Genomic DNA, 9,011 nt, shown 5'->3' with positions numbered 1-9,011 from the left:
GCAAATAAATAAGCTCTAAGATAATAACAATAACTCCACATGCCCAAAAATTGACGAGCGCCTGATTCCACCACATCGTGACACATAGTGGAACTCGGATTCAACGAGGTCGCCGGGCCTGACCTAAAATCTCGTTGAATCCGAGTGTTCGTTATAGCAAACACGAGGTTTTGTGCAGATAATTGCAGGCACTGAGCAAGTGAAGTATAAAGAGAAGTCATAAGTAGTGCCTGAAATGCCTGCATATTACGAGCAGTGTAAAAAAAAAAAAAGACTGATTTGTTCAAATGCACACGCCGATGTCGTCTCGACTTCGCCAAAAAGTTGTGTTGCTGTGTAGAGCCTAGCATACGGCAACTTTTGATTTCATAGACCAGCACACAATTCATTTCGTTGATCTATGTCAAGACTAGCTTATCATTGTGTAATAAAGAAAAAAGAATGTTCAACGCCCGCTCCGCTAGTGCCCCCCCCCCCCCCCCCCCCCCCGACACGCACACACAGTCAAAGGTGTGCACGCCACCCATCCCACCCCCACGCCAGAGTAGACACGTGTGCATGCCAGCAACGCATGTGTTGGTATGAAAAAAGGCCACTGATTGGTCGCATGCAATTGGCAAAATGAATAATGGTTCACGATGCAGGTGCAATGGATGGTTTCCGGGAATAGATAGAGTTCGTTGGGGAGAAATATGAGGGACGCCACGTCTGCGGGGGCTGTTCACCCTGGAAGCGACCTCGTTGAATCCGAGCTCGCTGATTTAAGTTCTCGTTGAATCCGGGTTATTTTTATTGATTTTAAAGAAGAAGAAAACGGGGAATTTATCTCATCTCGTTGAATCCGAGTTCCACTGAATATGGATCTCTAGATTACATCACAACCATTGTCATGAACATAGACACAATACCAATGTAAAAGTGAGTTTGGAGAAATAAATCCACAACTGTGTTGTTGAGATTCAGTTCCAAACAATCATATATAGATCTACATGTATCCACTGAAATATCACAATAAAGAGTTTAAAAGAGCAATCAAAACAGTGATCACAAACACAATGGGATTTTGTCAACACACGACAGACGACTGTGTCAATAGGCCTTACTAACTGCAAGCATGGGGTAACTCCCGCGAAGATTACTCTGCGAGGCAGAGGGTATGTGTTGCTTCTCAGCACATATCGCTTGTACAGGTAGTCTGCTTTCACCCTTAGCGTGGAACAATGAGGTTGTGTGCTGGCGGGCTGTACAGTGGACAGTGTACAAGCTTTGAGCCTACAACAACGCTAGATGTGAGAGGGGTGCCTTGGCACGGCTTGTCTGTTCTGTGTGGCTTTGATCCAAGTAGTAATCATAGACTACAATTGAGAAAAGATGGATTTGCTGAGTTGTATTTGTTATGACTAAAAAAATATTTTAAAAAAGAGTGGCGCACCGTATACTAAGAAGAGTTAGGACTTGGGTGTGTAAATCACGGGCGGGATGCAGGTGGTTGGAAGGCGTCACTCGTACGTCCTCCTTTTCTTTTCCATTTTTTCTCTCTGTCCATCTTTCTTGCTTTCCCCTTGCATTAAATGGTCATTATCCTGTTGATGTATTTCTCTGTACTATACCATACTGTACCATAGATCATGAGAAAGGGTTAGCCTGGTTATTTATATAAGTGATCATCTTGTGCAATCCAGTTTGCTATACAGTTATCTGAATGTTTGCATGTGTAGTTTGACATCAACTACCATGCCCATTCAATATTGTCAAGTGTGCTTACCTTATGTATCCAGGCCTTGCATGAGGTAGCTTTGGTGCTGTTTGATTCATCTATGGCCTTATTGTTTTCTTAATAATTCTATCAGACATAGGTAGAGAAGATCAAACTGTACAATAGAAAGTATGTGAATTGACCTACGAAGAAGCTAGGGCAACAGATTTTCTGAGTCTGAGGTACACAGTGTGTGATTTTTTTCTGATGATGCAGTGATAAAAAAGTTTGCCTAGCTGTCATAGAGTTTTTCAACACAGACTATATATGAAGTCCCATGAAGATAGTGTGTTGATGCATGCTTTTAAAGTTAGCATTAATTTGTAGAATCTAAACTAACGAACAAAATTAACACTTGCAATGCTTCGCCCAGTCAAAAGGGGAAGGTGAAAATATTGACCTCAAACATGTGCAATAGTTTCAGTTCTCATTAGAATTACAGGTTTACATTATTAAGACAATTTTGCCATATATATGTTAGATTCGTTATGTTTTTCATTGTGTATTTTCCACTTCCAAATTTTTTGTCATTATTGAATGCCATATATGTGGGGGGGGGTTTGTTTTTGTAAAGTGTTTTACGGCGCTCGCAACTGCATAGGTCATATGAGCGCGCGGGGCACTCCTAATATTTTCAGTTGGTAGGAAATTTTGAATTTTGCCCGCGTGGCGGCCGAAGCCTACTCTTATCGATTTTAGACCTCCAAGGGATCTTTAACGTGCGCAACTTGCACACGGGCCCTCCGAGATTTTTCGCCCTTGTCCGAGAAGGCTAGGTGTAGATCTTTCCTACCAGAAGATCAGGGGTGTGGCAGAAAGACAGCAGTAAGGAGGAGCCAAGGAGTAGCAGTAGAAAGGCTGCAGAAAGAGTCAGGAGCCCAGAGGAGGGGGCAAAGGAGGTGAAGGGGTGGGGGCAGGAAGTGGAAATGAAAGCAGACAACAGAACATTGCTAGAGAGCAGGAAAGGAGGTGAAAGGAGACAATTTTAGAAAAGAAAAATTTTCGGTCGCTACCCGGTTTCGAACCCGGGACCTTTGAATGAGAGGCAAACACCTTAACCTCTAGGCCACGAGAGCCCCCCCATATATGTGTGTTTCCAAGTTTAACTGTTCTTGAATACATAGATGATCACCCTTTCCTGAGTTATCAGCGTTGTGAGCAATAAAAATTCATGTACATGTTCCCTGTCAAAGTTAATCCTTGCTAAACCAAAAGTGGAATGTGATCCAAAAATATTAAGTTATGAGTGATACCTCATGAATTGTCTCCAACTACAATATATTGAAAGTAGCTTAAAAAATACCTCTAAACTAAATCAGTTTGTATTGCCAGAGTAGAACAAAAGTAACACTTAACTTTTTGTGTGTTTTTTGTTGTTGTTGAAAACTAGTGATTTGGTGTGGGATTGAATGTCATCTATTTGTATTCTGTCTGAAGTCATTGCATTTAAGATGAGAAAGATCATGGTATCATTAATGCTTTTATGTAAAATAATTTTAATTTTTGCTGGATGCAAGACTGTTGATGTGTGTTGAATGTGAACTTATGCCTTTTATATGGGGACGGGGGATTAGGTTTTTTTTTGGTGTTTTTTTAAAAGAATGTTGTAATGATGGTGGCAATTTTAAAAAATGATGTAATATGTCTATTATCCTGACAGTATTTTAGTCTCTTTTGAGTGGTTAAGTGAGAATGTTGTGGGGATAGTTACATTCTTTGTAATAGATGGCCATTTATTTATTGTTTTATGTTTGTTTACATGGGCTATTTGATGAATAGTAGTTAAAATGAATGTTTTGAAGGTGATAATGGATACTGTTAACTTCTCATTTCATAAATAAAAGTAGTGTATCTAAATATGATATTATTGATATTGGTGTTCTTTTATTTATTATTGTGCAGAGTTTTGTTGTTGTTGTTGTGTCTTATTGACATTTTTCTTTTTTTTTAACATTCAGAATCAAGCACACACTTAATTTTCTCTAACGTGTTACAATTTGGAATCTTTTTATCTCTCACTTAGTACATGTAGGCCTACAATGTAGTGCAATGGTACTCCTAGGCGTCTCAAACAAATCGGCTGTCAATGTATAAGTTATTTTGCTGTTTGCTTGAGTTAACATCAATGTGATGTGTGTTCTGACATGCAATACCCACCAGGTCTGGTGTACAGAACAGGCAAGGACATTTCAGTCAAAGTCAAAGTGCTTCAAATAACTTTGTTTAGATACTCACAAGCAGAGATTTGAAAACACATCTTCCAAATTGCAGTCAAGTTTTTTACTGATTGATGACACAAGTTAGATCACTTCTGAGTCAGTGGGTAGTTGGCAGATGTTCTGGTGTGATTTGCTACTTCTTTCCAAGCAAACATTTTTCATCCTTATCTCTCCTCCTTTTTTATGTTTGTTACTCTCTTGTAACACCTCTAATATTCAGCACTTATAACTTAAAATGTGTTGCAAGTGCCATAAAACGCTTACTAAAAATAAACTTAGGAGTCAGTTGCTTCTATCCTGCTATCTTACTCGGTCATAGTAGGCCATGACAGGCAGGGTAGATGCAGCCTGTTTCCTCAGTGATCTAAAGCGTATTGATGAGATCGTAAAACACTTGCACAATTTCTTTCTTTTTTTTTTACAAATTATCTGACAATTGTTATATGTTTGTTGTTAAAAAGTAATGGTAGAGCAGTTTGATTCCGATACTGCTATACATGTAAGGCATTTCTTTGTTCAATTTCTGAGAAATTCCAAGTAGATAACTCTTCAGGCGGAAACAAAGTATAAAGCACAGATTTATTGACAAAATGATTAAGAAGTGCTTAAAACAAAGCAAGTTTGATTCTTGGATCAGCGTCACTGCATTATGAGCAAGTCCATCGGGATGCGTTGGTCTCCCCTTGTACCAAGCAGGAAAGAACCAAGAAACCTGAGGTTCAGACCTATCAGAAAGATACATTTTTTGTATGATTTATTGCTGAGTGGCGTTGTCGACAAGATACAAATTACAAGCTGTTGCAACATTTAGAAGATCCAGCTGTTTCTCTTTAATACATTTATTCATACGTGTACGTATTTTTGTAATACAGTTTCACTTGCAATGCAAGCCTTCTGGTTCACCGTTTAAATTGAAAATTAATACAAGTAAAAATACATGTACGTAAAGTTCAATTGTTATGATTGTGATCATGAGCAGATGCCTGACTGTGATGTTGGCATGACTGACTTTAAAACAATTACATTTTAAAAATCTAAATGTTGTAAAATAATTTATTCAACTTTTGCCTTCGGGCTGAAGAGATCTGCAGTCCCCTTGTTAGTTGCGTAGACAAGTCTGAGAGAGAGAGAAAGGAGGGGTGAGAGTGAGAATGGCGTACGAAATCAAAATTTTATATTTTTCATTAAAGTATTTTCTTGTGACCGAAGCAACCTTTAATCTGGAAGATACATGTATCAAATGTATCATGTATATTGGTGTGAGTACTCTAAAGATATTTACTTATTAAATTCTAATAGTACACATATTATTATGTTCATGCAATAAGAAACTTATAATATGAACTAAACAAAACTGTGATGGTGGTGAATGGAAAAGCTGTGGGTTTTTTGGTTTGTTTTTTGTTGTTGTTGTTTTTTGGGGGGTGGGGGTATGACAGACTGTTTATTGCTTTAGTAAACAACTGTTGACCCACTCGTCCTTTGTGAAATTTGAGACTTCATCTTACCCCTAGACCACTCTATAAAAAAGTATAGTTTTAATCGACCAGTTAACAGAAGAATGTTAGTGTTAGTCAGCGATCCAATTACATTTTGTACCAGGGCTTATTTCTCTAACTTTCCATGGCACTGGATGCTGATGATGAAGATTATTATTATAATGTAAACCTGTAGGAGTTGAAAACCAGCTTTAGAAGAACACAAAAATCAGTAATATACACTGTAGTCTCTCTCTCTCTCTCTCTCTCTCTCTCTCTCTCTCTCTCTCTCTCTCTCTCTCTCTCTCTCTCTCTCTCCCTCTCTCTCTCTCTCTCTCTCTCTCTCTCTCTCTCTCTCCCTCGATCTATCTATATCTATCTATCTATCTATAGCTCTCGCCCTCCCCCTCTCTTTCTCCCGTCCCCCCCCCCCCCCTCTCTCTCTCTCTCGCTGACGCATAATAATATTATTACGTTCAACTTACCCAATTATAGTTAGTCTATACTTTTTTATCGTACAGACTTAAGCAACTCGAAATTAGTTTGAAACCATCTGCAATTAGGCTGTTCAATCTTTTGAGTCCTCCCTATAAACAGGTGGAAAAGAACAATATACGTGAATGTAGTAATATGTAACAAGTTAACAAGAACTAGAACAATCAAGTCTCATGATTTTTTAGTTTACAGATCCTTATATTATTATGTAGCCTATGTGATATGTGTGCTTGTATGCATGCGAACGCGTGTGTGTGCGTGCACACGCGCGTGTATATCATGTGTGTGTGTGTGTGTGTGTGTGTGTGTGTGAAAGAGAGAGAGAGAGAGAGTGGGCACACACTTTGGGATCATGATTAGTTAAAATCAAGGGAGACAGGATAAACCCTTTGAAAACACTTATAAAAGTAAATGTCACTGATAAAATATAAAAGTAATCTACAATCATAGTGAATTAATTAGCCAAAGTGGCTTGAGATGTTCCTACAAATCACCTAAAATGATATACTTTACCTCAGCTGAGGATGCCTGCAGCAACGACATCCACAACAGCAGCAAAAGCAACAACAGCAACAAAAACAGTAACAGAATACGCCCACAGTACAAAATAATAAGAAAATAAAAGTAGATCCTGCGATAAGAAAAACAATAATCAAAGTGTTGTCTGCCACACCACTGCGCATGGCTTCCAAAATGATATGAAGAGATCGTATTCAACCTAGTACTAGTAGGCCAAAACATTTGCTGGGGTCTAATTACCTATGGGAGAGCGGGAGGCCTCTGGCACGAGGAGACTTCGGACACGTCAATTCTCGCTGAGCTGTTGATAGTTATTGTGTTACGACGCGGTGGAAACTGGAATCAGGCGCTGGTCAGTTTTGGGCACAGAATTCTACACTAAGTGTAGAATTCTGTGGTTTTGGGTCATGTTGAGTTATGGTATCATGTTAAAGGCTATTCATTTGCCTTGCTTTAGATTAAGACAAATATCCATTTATATTGAACAGATGTCGAGATAGTTGCATCTTAAGGAGTAAAAAAATGGGAACCAAAGTTTGGTGATTTCAATAGCTTTGAAGTCCCTGGAAACTGCAAATTGACATTTTTGTGTCTTCAATCATCGTTTTCCCACAAAACCCACACATAGAAGTGTTTTTGAATGAAGGTGCTTAGCCAAAAAACAAAAATTCGAAAAAATTTCCAAACTGACCGAAAATTACCGATTTCTCGGATTTCATTATTTTGACGAGCGCCTGGTCTCACCTCGATGCCTCATTTCGTCACTGGATCACATAGTGTGTCATTTGGGGTTTAGCTTGCTGTGTTTTTTGTTACCTCCCTGGGCGAAATCTTGCATTTGCTATGAACGAAATTGTGTTTTTGACAAGGGTGTGGTGTATCAAGCTTTCATACCTCAGTTTGTAGTAAGGTTTAAACGTCACAATAGTCCACCAATCCTTTCACAAAACTATGTATCTCTGCTTCAGTGTGTCTGTTTCATGCCATATCCATCAAATTAAATCTGGTTTTCAAAGGCATTTTCATGGTGGCTGTTTCATAAACATGTTTCCTACACTACCCACATGTAGAGAGACTTCGTACAGGGGGTGGGGTGACTTCGAACACTCTCCGAAGGGAGGCATCCCAGTTTGTCACATGCCCAGTTTGTCACATGCCCAGTTTGTCACATGCCCAGTTAGTCACCGGCCCAGTTAGTCACAGGTCCAGTTAATCACAGGCCCAGTTAGTCTTACTTTTAAAAAATACTTTTATCCGCCGCTTATACCCTTTTGGGTGCCCAGTTAGTCATAAGCCCTAAAGTCCCTCTAAAATGTCAATTCAGTTCGTGTTGTTCAATATTTCTTCCTTTTTGTATGCAAATCAAAAGCAAATTCAAATTACTCTGTAAAATTTCAACAATGAATGTTCTTTCGTTTTTAAAAAAATTGAAAAATAAAATTCAATTCATATACTGGGCCTGTGACTAATTAATGGGCCAATGACAAACTTTAGTTTATCCTGTGACTAACTGGACCTGTGACAAATTGGGCAGTCCCCGTTCGAAGTCTCCCGACGGCTAATGTAAGTATTACTATTACTGTAAACCCTCTCTGGTAAGATCAAGAGTAGTTGGAATCAGAGTTTCTACGAAAATTGAATTTAAAAAAAAGTATACATGTGTTGTTGTATTTCCCATACTCAACCATATCAAGGAAAAATAGAGCCCAAAAGGGAAAAGAACCTTTTAGTTCACAAAAAGATGAAACTCACAATACATATATATATATATATATGCATTTGTTAATGACTCATTGTCTTTGCGTCTTGCTGAAGCTATGTGTATAATGTGTGGAAATCTACTCGGAAAGATTCTGTTTAAAACGGTGTGAAGACATTAGAGACAATTGTTCACGATTGCACAAGTTCTTAATGATCCTATGGGGGAAAAAACTCTCGGAGTATTTGATAAAAAAGTTCAAGGACGTTCTTCTAACCCGACGTTTGTCATTACATTATATCATAATTTGCCACGGCAAACAATATTATCAAACCAGAAACATGGCATATTGTGAACATACGCGACCCGAAAAGACTGGCTTTCTGGGTTCTGGTTCGAAAGTGGCGCCCTTCCCTTGGAACCCGAAGAACGTTACTTTGGTGTCGACGAACTTGGGATTATTTGGGAGTGTGTCCACTACGTTGGGAAATGCTGCCAGAAGAAGACGAACGGGAGGACTTTGAGTGTCTTCCCTAAGAAAATCTTAAGAAAACAATTCTTCCATCTTTAATCAACCTGTAGAAGATTTGGTCATTGTAAAATGAGACCATTATTCCTCCCCCTATTTAAGGCTCAACAAAGAGGTAAAAAAAAAAGCTCCTCTAAGTTTGCCGTTAAAATGGCATCCGTTAATGTTTCTGTTTGCATTGAAGTCTCCAGTGCGTTTGAATTTCATCTTCGAAAGCTCAAGTGCAACACTTGAAGTTCAAGCTCTTTTCAAAAAGTAAATTCTGATTTAATGTTTTCAATCTGCAGACTTTGTGTCTCTTAACGGATTGATTTGG

This window comes from Aplysia californica, unplaced genomic scaffold (assembly GCF_000002075.1).
Source record: "Aplysia californica isolate F4 #8 unplaced genomic scaffold, AplCal3.0 scaffold00205, whole genome shotgun sequence".
Lineage (NCBI taxonomy): Eukaryota > Metazoa > Mollusca > Gastropoda > Aplysiida > Aplysiidae > Aplysia > Aplysia californica.
The sequence above is the reverse complement of the archived record's forward strand: the minus strand, read 5'-3'. Positions refer to the sequence as shown.